The sequence below is a fragment of the Gopherus flavomarginatus genome, assembly GCF_025201925.1.
Source record: "Gopherus flavomarginatus isolate rGopFla2 chromosome 13 unlocalized genomic scaffold, rGopFla2.mat.asm SUPER_13_unloc_1, whole genome shotgun sequence".
In the NCBI taxonomy this organism is placed as follows: domain Eukaryota; kingdom Metazoa; phylum Chordata; order Testudines; family Testudinidae; genus Gopherus; species Gopherus flavomarginatus.
Genome location: NW_026114609.1, coordinates 761,099 through 773,677, shown reverse-complemented (window position 1 = coordinate 773,677; position 12,579 = coordinate 761,099). Strand labels below are relative to the sequence as shown.

Here is a 12,579-nt window from a genome sequence, read left to right as displayed (position 1 = left end):
GGTGGGGCGCTGCCTTCCCTCCCCAGCTCTTCAAGGGGAATGCGGAGCGGCCGTTCCTGCGGCAGTGGGGTGCTGCCCTCCCTCCCCAGCTCTGGTAGGGGACTGGGGAGTGGCCGTTCCAGTGGGGGCGGGATACTAGGTTCCCTCTCAGAGCTGCGTGGGGAGTGGCCATTCCTGCGGGGGCTGGGCGCTGCCTGCCCTCCCCACCTCTGCTAGGGGAACGTGTGTCCACTATTCCAGCAGTGGCGGGGCGCTGCTTTCCCTCCCCACCTATGCAAGGGGACTGGGGAGTGACTGTTCCTGCAGGGGCGGAGCACTGTGTTCTCTCCCCAATTCTGCGAGGGGACTATGGGGTCGCCATTCCAGCGTGCGCGGGGTGCTGCTTTCCCTCCCCAGCTCTGCGAGTGTCTGGGGAGCGGCATTTCCTGCGAGGGCGAGTCCCTGGGTTCCCTTCCCAGCTCTGCCACGGGACTGGGAGTGGCAGTTCCTGTGGGGGCGGGATGCTGCCTTCCCTCCCCACCTCTGCGAGGGGACTGTGGGGCCACTATTCCAGCAGGGGTGGGGCGCTGCTTTCCCTCCCCAGCTCTGCAAGGGGACTCGGGAGCGGCTGTTTCTGCCGGGGCAGGGCACTGGGTTCGCTCTCCGACTCTGAGAAGTGACTAGGGAGCGGCCATTCCTCAAGAGGCGGGACACTCGGTTCTCTCCCAACTCTGGAAGGGGAGTGGGAAGGAGCCGTTTCTGCGGGGGCGGGGCACAGCTTTCCCTCATCAACTCTGCTAGGGGACTGTGGGACCGCCATTCCAGCGGGGGTGGGGCGCTGCTTTTCCTCCACAGCTCTGCGAGGGGACTGGGGAGCAGCCGTTCCTGCTGGGGGCGGGGGGCGTTGCCCTCCCTCCGCAGCTCTGCAAGGGGACTGGGCAGTGGCCGTTTCAGTGGGGGCGGGGCACTAGGTTCCCTCCCCAGCTCTGCGAGAAGACTGAGGAGTGGCCATTCCTGCAGGGGCAGGGCGCTGAATTCCTTTCCCAGCTCTGCCAGGGGACTTGGGAGCGGCCGTTCCTGTGGGGGCAGGGCGCTGGCTTCCCTCCCAAACTCTGGAAGGGGCCTGGGGATCAACCATTCCTGTGGGGGTGGGGCACTGGGTTCCCTTCCCACCTCTGCCAGGGGCCTGGGGAGCGGCCATTCAAGCGAGGGCAGGGCGCTGACTTCCCTCCCCAGCTCTGCAATGGGACTGGGGAGCAGCCGTTTGTGCGGGAGCAGGGCACTGGGTTCCCTCCCCAGCTCTGGGAGGGGCCTGGAGAGTTGCGGTTGCAGTGGGGGCAGGGCACTGGCTTCCCTACAAAGCTCTGGGACGGGAGCAGGGAGTGGCGGTCCTAGCGGGGGCAGGGCGCTGCCTTCCTTCCCCAGTTCTGGAAGGGGCCTGGGCAGTGGCGGTTCCAGTGGGGGAGGGACACTGGCTTCACTCCCCAGCTCTAGAACGGCCCTGGGGAGTGGAGACTCCAGCGGGGGCCGGGCTGTGACGTTATGAGTGTACTATAATATCTCATTGAAAGGTGATAGGGCCAGAAAGAGTCAATTAGCTCACCTCACCGACTGACCTGACCCATGGGTGAACATTACGGACTGGTTAGGAAGATCTGTAAATGAATAGAGCTTTGAAATGCAAGTCTGCATTGTTGGAGGTAGAAGGGGAGGTGTTTGGTCAGGTCTTGTGATCTAAGCAAACAAGTCTTGTCTATTGCTGTAGTTTTAATTCAAAGATCAAAAAAGGAATATTAGCATCTATGATGATACCGAGTGAAATAGTATTATTGTCTATGTGTCTCTTTGAAGGTTGTGTTAACCTGTATCTGAACTGTTTAATGGATAAATGACTCTGTACTAATTGGCAGGATGTTTGGAAGAAGGAGTTAAGCCTATTGATTTCTCAGGCCAAAAGGCTGCTGGAAATGTATAAGAATCCTGGGACACGGTCCTTCTCATCTCAGATCTGCTTTGGGTTTCAAGAGGAGGAAACCTTAAGCCATAAGGATTGAGATCCCCAGTCATTGACTGGAGCCACCCTGAATATGGAAATTGGGCTATAACCTGTAGATAATTTCTAAAAGGACTCTTGGCAACTACAAGCTCACCTCTGCTATGTATCTGAACCTCAAGAATTGAATTCAAGTCTGTCTGTATATTGATATTTTAACCAACACTCTCCCTTTATTTTTTTAATAAATTTTAGCTTAGTTAATAATAATTGGCTGTAGCATGTATTTTGGGTAAGATCTAAGTTATAATTGAACCTGGGTATGTGGCTGATACTTTGGGATCAGAAGAACCTTTTCTTTTATATGATGAAGTAAGATTTTCAGGAATCATCATCATATCTGACAGGTGTGTCTGGACGGAGGCCTGAGGCTGGGCACTTTAAGAGAACTGCATGGTTTAAACTTTTAAGTAACCAGTAAGGTACTATAGAAGCTGTTTTCTGCTGGTTGGTAAATCTAAGTATTGGAATAACCACCAGCATTTGGGATTTGGCTGCCCTGTTTTGTTTGCAGTTCACCATAATTGAGTGACTTCAGCTGGCTTCCAAGGGCAGCACCGTCACACGGCCGCTCCCCAGTCCCCTCGCAGAACTGAGGGGGAACCCAGGGCCCCGCCTTTGCTAGAACGGCCGCTGCCCAGTAACCTCACAGAGCTGGCGAGGGAACCCAGCACCTCGCCCCCGCTGGAACAGCTGATCCCCAGTCCCCTGGCAGAGCTGGGGAGGGAAGGCAGCGCCCCGCCCCCGCAGGAATGGCCGCTCCCCAGTCCCCTCACAGAGCTGGGAAGGGAGCCCATCACCCCACCCCCGCAGGATCATCCGCTCCCCAGTCCCCTCACAGAGCTGGGAAGGGAACCCAATGCCCCACCCCCGAAGGAACGACCACTGCCCAGTCCCCTCGCAGAGCTGGGGAGGGAAGGCAGCGCCCCGCCCCTGCAGGTATGAACGCTCCCCAGTGCCCTCGCAGAGCTGGGGAGGGGAGGCAGCGCCCTGCCCCCACTTGAACGTCCGCTCCTGTCAAAGTTAGACTCAGAACTCACAGGGTATGGCTACACTTGAAATTTCAAAGTGCTGCGGCGGCAGTTCTGCGGGAGCGCTGCCGCGTCAGCGCTTTGAAGTGTGAGTGTGGTCGGAGCGCCAGCGCTGGGAGAGAGCTCTCCCAGCGCTGCACGTAAACCACATCCTCTACGTGTGTAGTTTGCAGCGCTGGTAGCCGCGTTCCCAGCTCTGCGGCATTGATTCCACTGAGGCTTTACAGCGCTGTATCTTGCAGCGCTCAGATGGGTGTTTTTTCATACCCCTGAGCGTGGAAGTTGCAGGGCTGTAAAGTGCCCGTGTAGCCAAGGCCACAGTTTGTCAGACCACTCTGTTTTGTTAGCACAGCTCTCTGCTAATAACATGCAGATAATGTGAGCACCATGCAGGACACAATCCCTCCTTTTGGTCAAGCGCATGCCATGACCAACAATTACTGGGTTCCACAAATTAACCGTTCCTTATCTCTTTGTTCATCAGCGATATTCAAAATCATCATATTAGCGCTCTGTTTTGGGGCAATCACCTGGGTGACACAATTCTGGATACAACAGGAGATTAACTGAAAGCATACAAAAATCACTAAGATTCCAAACAGAATTAGGGCTCCCTGAAACAACCAGTTTCCTATGCCAGAGAAATTGAACAGGTTACTTAGCCACTTCCATAAAGAACTCGGTTCTACTTGGGGAAGATATGTGATTTGTTCTAAGTGGCTAGCGCGATCTATTACCTCATTGCTATTGTCGAGTATAAACAGACAACATTGTTTTCCAATGAGAGCACAGGTCCCTCCTTTGGCCTCCAGCACTATGTTTAATGCCTGATGGTTTTGGAGGGCCACCTGTCGGATTGCCCCTGTTTCTTTGGCCAGGGCTCTTAAACTTTCTCCGGTTTTATTTGCCATTATTTTAACTACTGGTTGTAACCTCAGGAGCCTTTTTGCCTGGTGTATTACTCCCCCAAGCGGGATAAAGGAACTGCCAATAGCCTCTTCCCAGGTGTCATTACTGTTCCATATTGTGTTAAACAGACGAGGTCCTCCAGTGAGGTCTGGGGAATGGAGTGGGATAGCCAGGACAGGAACACCAGTTTGAGAGTGGGCTGGGATGTGGCTGCAGACCCAGCATTTAGAAATAATAAGGGTCTGAGCTATCCAAACTTGCTGCTGGATAAAATAATTGTCATTGTTGTGGACTCCCCAGACCTTAAGACATCAGCAATTGAGGAACAGGCACCACCAGAGGCGCAGGTTGGAGGCAGGGCCCTTCTGGTTCTGACAACCTCAACTCAGGAAACCGCAGTCACAGTTTTATGTTCACCAGGCAGCAGGCGCTAGGCTCACTACTGCTTCTTCTTGGGCCTTGCTTTAGGTTGTCGTCTGCTTCTGGCAACCCTTATGAGAACGTAGATTGTAAGGTATTGCAGGCTGTTCCTCTACGTCTTCTTCTGGAGTCACAATTGACTCTGCGTGGTCCTGAAGTGATGACTGGTTCACTGAGGGTGGTGCATTTTTACACGGCGAAGCATGTATCCACTCTGAGATGCCAGACAGTTTAACAGCCATCGGGGTAGTAAGCAGTGCCTGGTGATTCTTTGATGTTCTTTAAGTTTCTTTACTACTTCTTCCTTGACTCTGGCTATAACAATGGCCTTCACACCTTTATCTTTTCCTGAGGCATACATTCCTCATTCACACAAATAAACTGAGAATACAAACAGTAGTATTTTATATCGAGCAAAAAAGCATTGCAAATTAAATCTTGCTAAGTTTTACAATTAATAACCAAGACAATTTACATTGAGACCCAGGCCTTCAATGTTTCTCTAATTTACTTAACATAGACACAATAGAGAATCCTGTCTCTTACTACCTAAAACGTAAAACAAAGAGTTAGAGAGGGCCCAATTTGTAATGCATATGGGAAAACAGAATCTTATAGTCCCAGGGGGTCATTTCTTTCTGCTATTTAAAAAAGGTGGCTAGCAGGATGAAATCAAATTATACTTTAATTCTTATGGGACATTATAAAATCCTGCTCCTACATATCCCCCTTTTGACACTAAGATTATTAATCGCCAGTGTCACTTCTTATTTAGTCCACGTAATAGAAAATACTGAGAGGTGATTTGGGCCTGTGGCTTTAGCTTTGCATACATTTGTTTTATCCACCAGCACATTTTAAACATTTCGATTAAACACATACAATTTAAAACCAAAAACACAATTAGGGGTAGTAACATTAGTATGCCAGTAATTATGGGAGACCATCCAGAAAATATGTTATACCAATGGTAGGCTGTTATGTTTTTCTTTAGTGGCAATTCTTAACATGTCCCCATTTGTGTGTATAATATGAATGGTTCAATGTTCCACATTTTTTTTTCTAGGAACTATGTTACCTTTTTACCTTTTAACAGATGATTGGTAACTGTTTGCCATTCAATGCCAAGATTGATAGAGAACTCAACTAAATCAGTGCTTACAGTAAGCTGAGACTCTTTTGTTGTTGTTGTTGTGGCAAATAGTAAATGTGATTATTGGTAAACACAGTACTTACATTACATTTACATTTGTCTTCTGGTGGGTTGCTAACACTTTTTAAACACTTTCCCCCAAGAATTAACACATACACATAGCCCGTTATACAGTACTTTGGATTATCTGAAAGACAAAAATAACATTTTTCTACCCCTTTTGGGGTGGCATTGATTATTACGTAAAAGATTCCTTTCTTTTACAAATACCCTTGCTGATTGCAGGCAAAACAGAGGAATTACCCCTATATTTTCTTGTGTTTTTTGTTCTATAGGCAGGCCAGGTTTTAATGGGTTCTACTTTTTAAGGGTTATGTGGAAATTATTCCACTGTTTGGTTATTAAATTCATGAGGTGGTGTACCTCATGTTTTTCCTTTTATAGAGCAGACCAAGTTTGTAATGTTTTTCCTGCTGTGTTAAGCTTTAAGTTTATTCACAGGTAACAGCTGAGAAGCATCATTACCATATTACTTTAAAGTATTTTTTCCAAAAATCATACACTCTATAAGCTGTTACAGGGGTACTTACTAACACTAAATTTATTTTAATGTTTAATATTAACAATAACTTTAGCATCAAATCTATTAAAGGTATCTTGTTATACCAGGCCTTTTATGTAGGCAATTTGTTTGCTGACCAGGTATGTTCTTTATTTGCAGCTTCTTTTGTGCTGGCAGTTCTCACCTTTCTTTATCAGTTAGGTAATTTGCATCAACACAGGCTTGGCTTTTGGATTCAAAACCATCAGCAGAGCTCAGAGACTCTGTCTTAACACACAGGGATCTGAAAAAGAAAACACAGCCTATTGCGGCTCTTTTTGGAGCCCTAATAGGATTTTAATTCAGCAGCACATTTCATTTGCATTTTTTTTTACCCCTTTCTACAATATACCCTGCACATGGCCCAGGGAAAATGCACATTCTTTCTATACTATAACTTTTTTAAAACATTAGCCATATTAATTTTTACATAAGGTGTAACTGTTTCTTTTGTTCTTACAGAGTTTTCATGTACCCTTATAAAAATGACAGTCTGACTAAACCGAGCTATTTTAAGGCTCAGTGTTTTTAACATTGCTTCTTTTTGTTTTGTGCACCTCACCTCTGCTGTTGCTTCAGAGGGTCACTGTTAATTTCTTATTCTTCCATTACAGCTTTTATCTGCTATTGTTTCAAAAAAAACCCCAAACAAACAAAAAGACTTCAGAATCTCTCCCTATTCTCCTGATTTGGACTGCCCTATTGCAGCCATGACTTGGTCTTTATTTAAAAACATTTTAATTTTTGTAAAGAATCAAGTTACCCCTTAAGGGTTAAATGCTAAATCCCAAAGCCAAACAGCACTAATTACCTGGGTTTTGCAAAAAGGTCTGTCAGTTTTGCAACTTTGAATTAAAGAATCAAATGAATTTGTAGTGGCATTAAAAACAAAAACAAAATCAATTTCTTACACCTACAAAACAGGAGTTTTACAAACCAGATATGCTGGTTTAGATTCTTAGAACTTTACATATTTTCACAGACCAATAGATACATACACATTTTCTTTTCCTTAACATTCCTTTACACTGCTTTGTTTTTGCATAGCTGTATATATATATATATGGATTATTTACAGGCACTCTTCTGGAAAAGGGCACATTTTCCCTTCAGAATGGCTGCAAAGAAACCAAGAATTCTCTCTCTTTAACACGGTCCTTTTTAACATTTTCCACAAAGTTTAACTGCTTAATTCTCTCCAGCCTCTATAGAGTTAACTTTTCACTCTCTTCCCTTAAATCACTTGTTTATGTCCCAAAATGACACCTTTATCACCTTAGATTTCAACATTTTAAGTATTGTTCCAGGGATTCATGCCTGCACTTACTGCTTTTCTTACTCCTGACACTATTCCCTTAGGGCTTTCAACCTGTTTTTCTTTATCTGTTGCTTGCCTGCTTGTCTGGGCCCGATCCTGCTTTTTCCAATGAACCGTTTGTGAGTGATATTGTGGTCATTTCACAATTTTGAAAGAAATGTTCAAGGAAAGGGACCGGGAAGGGTGGGGGCTAGTTGAGGAGCTCCCCCCCCAGCCTTGCTGAATTGGTAGTGGGACACTATAAACAATCAGTTTCTGAGGCAGACAACAAAGGGGAACAGAACAAGGGGCTTTTTGTCCTTTTTACAATGAGATGGGAGTATGAAGCGGGTTGGATCGATCTGGGGTTTGGGGAACGGGGTAAAGGGGAGCGCTCGGTCTAGTGGTGGGAGAGGAGGCTTTTAATAAAACTTTTAACTTATTATTTGAATAATTGAGAGAGGCCAGTTTTGATTTTGTCCACCTATGATTTGCCTCTTGCCACCACTGCATGAAACAATTAACCTCTCCTTTAGCCAATTTAGTTTTAGGTTGGGTGAGTTTGTCCTTTAAGACGTCCACTCAGTCTTTGTTCCAAGATTTTAACAGTGGCCACTGAGTTTTGGGATCCCCCTGAGTTAGCCTAGACCATTTTCCCAGAAATTTACAGGAGTCTGGACCCTTTTTACAGGAGTCTGGACCCATCCTAAATACATAAAATGAGCCGGCGTTCATTTAGGGAACTGTCCCGACTTAGACGTCTGTTTACCAATACAGGAGGACTTCACACACCAATCACACAAGAAGGAAATTCGGGTTCGTCAGAGCGATGCCCAGTGCAACACACAAAAGGAGCCCACAGGCTACTGCCTCAATTGCCCTTGCTTTCACACCAGGGGTTTTACCCAAAGTGCGGTGCGGCTGCAATTGTGCAGATTCCACTCACTCAGACCGCGGGGACAGGAACCCCTTGGTCAGCCGATCCCCAGACAGAGATGGCACCCAGACTCAAACACTCCACAAGATGACAGATAGACACAGAGACAGGACAGTCCTCAGTCCGGACAAAACACAGAAATAATTACCTGACCAGATTCCTGATGTCAGATCCCAGGATCCCTACCAGAACAGAGTGGGAACCAACAGGTTCGATGGCGTAGACCTCACTGTGGCTGTACGCCTTTCTGCTCTAGTGGGGGACCGCTTGGGCCAAATGCCCAGGTGCCGGCTGCCATGGTTATCCCACAAAAACAGTTAGGAATCACACAGCCCCAGTGAAGACGGTTGCCATCTCGGTGGAACCTCCAAATTGTCAAAGTTAGAATCAAGACTCACAATTTGTCAGACCACTCTGTTTATTAGCGCAGCGCTTCGCCAATAACATTCAGAATATGTGAGTGGCCATGCAAGGCCCAAACAGTCTTATTTATACAGATAAAAGAGCGGGAATTAGACAAAGGAACAAAGAAAGCAAAACAGGAAAATTCACCTGGGGCACAGCATGCATATCCTATTTCCTTACTAACTGTTATCGATCTAAGGCTAATGCTTCGCCAATTGCCCTTAAACGGTGCAATTGTTCTATGTTAATGTCTGTATTCCTGACACCTGGTTGCAACATTCCAACATTTTTGCTTAAAGATACAGACAACATTTCTTTAATCCTTTCTATTCTTAATATATAATTCATTTTACTTTCACAACAGGGAAGAACAATAGGGTGAAATGGTGCCTGGAAACCTTAAGAAGAATCCACCCCACCAAGTACAACGCTTGTCGCTACCTGCTCTCAACTCCACTGAGAATGTTTTGGGGTCACTCCTTGCCTTTATCAACCTAGGGAGAATAGCAATTAACAGGTGCTCCAGTGGCACAATTGGTTAGCGCACAGTACTTATAGGGCAGGGCTGAGAGGAGCTATGCTGAGGTTGTGAGTTCAAACCTCACCTGGAGCACTGATTTCCATTAACCACATGGCATTACCCCCTCATTTGGCCCTGTGGAATGTACAATTCCAGCCCGGGGGACACTGAGTCAGGGAAGAAATTAAAAATGCCCCCTTCACTTATTAGCTCCTCTCCAGAGTGCAGGTCAGAATCTACAATCCTTTCTCCCCCACCAGCCCCTGTGCAAGGATCCTTCCAGCAGAGCCTGGAGTCCTGCCCATGGCATCTGTACTATTGACAAACACTAAGTGACAGGGACAAAACACTCAAATCCCACCTGGTGCATGGAGCCAGGTTTGTGCTTCAAATTCTGTCGTTCATACATTTCCAGGCCGGGGAATATCCCACAACAGCATTTAATGGGAAGCTGCCTGCAGAACAGTTACACTGCACAGAGCTGCTATGGAGGAAGGGTGGGAATTGGTGACATTTTGAGGATTGTTTGGGAAATGAGCCTTTTTATTGTGAGGTTAATAACTATCTCCTCAACTTTATTTACTGAACTTAAAAATGGGTGTCACTTGATTTTTGCATCTCCCTGTGAAAATATACCTGGCACGTGTGGCTTTCTACAGGGGGTCATGATGTTAACGTTGGGGAATTCAGTCTCTGTACTTCTGGGTGAGTGTTGCTTTTTTAAACTGCCTCACTGCCAGGCACACTGGGCTGTTAGCTGCACCCACTGTCCTTGCCAGGGGCCCTTGCTGAACCCTGGGTGGCTGCACTGCCGTGCTGGGGTTACTCTGCAGGGGGAGAAGCTGCTGGGGAGCAATGTAGAGCAGGTGCAGGAAGGAGATCGGGTCACTATTCACATTCTGAACTGCACAATTTTCCAAATTTGGGAATAGATTCATAGATTCATCCTCCAGCAAGTGACCCCGTACCCCACGCTGCAGAGGAAGTCGAATATCTGAGAACAATTCTAAGGGGAAGGTGAATGCAGAGCTATGACACTGGAGATGCCCAGACCTTCAATGGGGGCAGCGTGGCAATTAATAATGGGAAGATCATTTGTGAAATTAGCCGCCATTGACACGATTTGTCTCTGTTCCTATTTTACGCTGTGGTGTTAGTTAGAGGAATCAGTACAGATTTTTTACTATATTAATTAAACACTTAATTTTATGTAACCAAGCCAAAAACTTAGTGTCACTTATTTTTTCTCTGTCCTAGCAAGAATGAATTGAATTTTGTGACTTTATGGAAAGTGCAGCGAGATTAAATGCAGGGAATTCAGTCTCTGTGTTTGTGAGCTAATGTTTTCCTCTCAGAGGTCAGTGCCTGCATTGAAATACCAAGAGGAATCTAAGGGCTGGTGTACGCTGGGCACTGAACTGGCAGAGCGACGTCTCTCAAGGTGTGATCTCCCCTGCAACCAACAGAGTTAAGGTGACCTAAGCCCTGGTTAGATAGTGCTAAAGAAAAGAAAGAACTGTTCTGTCAATGTAGCTATTACAGGGATGGGAAAACCCCTCCAGTCACTGTCTGCCCCAGAGAGCTATAGCAGTGCCACAGCAGTGTTTTAAGTGTAGACAGAGTGAAACTAGATCTGGCGCCAGTTCACACCGTGGATGCCCAGGCACTAAGAGTGCAATAACAACAACACAGTTGTGAAGATTTGAATCTGTGCTGAGAAACCACAACAGATTTCTAGCCCAGCACCTTAACCACTCAGCCACAACTACTTAACATGCATTTGCTTCACTCCATGATGATTCTGTTCTCACTGAATTGTCATTCCCATTGTTTGCTCAGACCAGCTTCCCCAGCACACTCATGGCTGCGTGTCAGTGTACGTGTGTCCTTGGCTGAACAGCGAGAATTCCTGCCCATTTCCCTTCCGGCTGGAGCAGGATGAGAGTGTGTTTGTGTGAACGACATTGCTGTAGATTGTTGTTCATTCCCCACTCTGACAATTCAGACAGTCTCTTTCCTAGTCAAATCTCCAGCACATCGTTCCAATAGCCGGGGGCAGGATTTCTCTGGGGCACTGAAATATTTCCGGGGGCTGGTGCACGAACTCAGCCTTGCATTTCACCCTCGATGTTTCATGGACCAACAACAGCAGCAGAAATAAAGAGCCGAGCCAATATCTCCCTGTCAGGGATGCAGGTGCCATGTCCCCTCTGTCTGCCCATCGCCACTGCAGGAGAGAAGGGTTCACTGGAATCGAATACCCTGGCTCAGACCAGAGACACAGGAAGGTTTTGCTGTTCACGGATCTGTGCAAAGGAAATTGTGTCTCTGTGTGAAATTGAGGTAAGAAATGAAACGTCCACATGGTGGCCCAATGCCCTAAGGAATATGGGTGAAGGACTCAGGCTGGGAAATGATTTATTAGGGGGTTTGTTTCATTTTATTGTCCTGATTAAAAACTATGGCTAAAATGCAGCCATGTTGTTAGTACTTGTACCTGTGTAGGGACACCCCAGTGGGTGTTAAGTCCATTGCCTTCACCAAGAGCAGTTGATTATTTTATCAAGGTACAAATTTCTTGTCAAGGCCTAGAACACAGAGAAAACAATACACTGATGATAAGAAGAAGTACATAAAAAGATTTTGCAGCCACCATAGGCATAACTATGATGTGTCCTGTTTCACTTTTTATAACTGGCGCCACCTCCTTTCCCTTTCGCCTTATAGTTGACCAAGGGCAAAGCTGAACATCTCTTCAGATACCAGGGAGTGTTTATGTCCATCCCTGCGAGCTACACAGGGGTTTGATGTTGCTGCTTTCAGTCCTCTGGCTCTGCCGGGATAAGGAACAATTCAGGCTGTCACTGAACTGAAGGAGGAAGATCAGTTCTTGACAGGGAGAGGGACGCCTCCTCTTAAAGGTGTTTGTCTGGCTGGCAGTCCTGCTTCCCAGGTCTTGCCCATGGGGCTTCAGCAGTTTTCGGACCAGTTCACTCCCTTGGCCCCACCTGCTGCCCCCAGGTGCTCCCCTCCAGGGGCCCCAGCAGTGCAATATCTGCCTGCTTGCTCCAGTGGCTGCTGGCCCCTCCCCATGGCAGGGCGGGGCAGAGCTGTGCCTCTACGCGCTGCCCCCACTCCAAGCCCCTGCAGCCAATGGGACACTGTGGGGGTGATGCCTGGGGGCAGCAGCATGCGGAGGCCTCCCAGCCTGCCCCGCCTTGGAGCCCCAGGTAAGCGCTGCACCACTGACTCCCTCCCAGAGCCTGAACCCTCT

General features: G+C 47.3%; 1 non-coding gene across 1 annotated transcript; it reads left to right on the top strand.

Annotated features, from left to right (window-relative positions):
• The first annotated feature begins 9,304 nt into the window (after positions 1-9,304).
• On the top strand, positions 9,305-9,398 carry TRNAI-UAU (transfer RNA isoleucine (anticodon UAU)). The gene is made up of 2 exons: positions 9,305-9,342; positions 9,363-9,398. It is a non-coding gene; the product is annotated as a tRNA-Ile (tRNA).
• Positions 9,399-12,579: the final 3,181 nt, after the last annotated feature.